The sequence below is a fragment of the Etheostoma spectabile genome, chromosome 22, assembly GCF_008692095.1.
Source record: "Etheostoma spectabile isolate EspeVRDwgs_2016 chromosome 22, UIUC_Espe_1.0, whole genome shotgun sequence".
NCBI classification, from domain to species: domain Eukaryota; kingdom Metazoa; phylum Chordata; class Actinopteri; order Perciformes; family Percidae; genus Etheostoma; species Etheostoma spectabile.
In genome coordinates, this window is record NC_045754.1 from 3,628,635 (window position 1) to 3,629,386 (window position 752).

The 752-nt window shown below is 35.5% G+C and overlaps 1 protein-coding gene across 2 annotated transcripts in view; it reads left to right on the top strand.

Annotated features, from left to right (window-relative positions):
* Positions 1-752, top strand: part of LOC116672629 (MICOS complex subunit MIC26) — a 57,311-nt gene that overhangs the window by 44,277 nt on the left and 12,282 nt on the right. The gene's annotated exons all lie outside the window — the stretch shown is intronic.

A 752-nucleotide genomic window follows, 5' to 3' on the forward strand; every position in this document is an offset into this window, starting at 1 on the left:
AGGTTGTCTTTTTTTGGGGGGGGGGGGAATCATCAACACATTTTAACATTTTCCAAGTTAACGTCTCCTCAGTGAGAAGTTGTGTGTTAAACTTCATAATGCATCTTTGTTTTCAAAGGGGGGGGAAATGTTTTCAGAAGATACATTAAATGCAAGAGGGCTGCAGCTAATGGTCATTATTATATCAATTCACTGTTTTAGTCAATTAAACATCAAATAATTGTGAAAACTGATTTCCCAGGCGCCAAAATGACGTCTTAACATGTCTCGTTCTGTTCAACCAACAGTGGGAAAACTCCAAGATCTATTATTTTTTTCTACTATAAGACAAAGAAAAGCAGCAAATCCTCAGATTTGAGACGCTGGAGTCAAAAAATGATTTGGAAAATGTCTGATTTAGCAAAATAGTTCCACGTTCTTTCGATCGACTATTCGTCGCAGCTCAATCTGAACTAATCAAAAACCCTGGAACAAAGAAGCTAAATTGAAGGACCTCCAAGTAAAAGGGAAAATCAACTTTTTCCCCCTGCGAAATTCAAAACTTTCATTTGTTTTCTCAGAAGTTTTCATTGCTCATATTCTCCATTTGTCAATTCAATGTTATTTATAGTATCAAATCATTCAGCTTGGTGCGGAAAAGACACAAATAGTTGCAGAATAATTACCGACAATGCAGGAAATTAACCCTCCTGTTGTCCTTGGGTTGAATTTGACCCTTTTAAAAAAAATGTCTATATCTGAAATATGTTTTT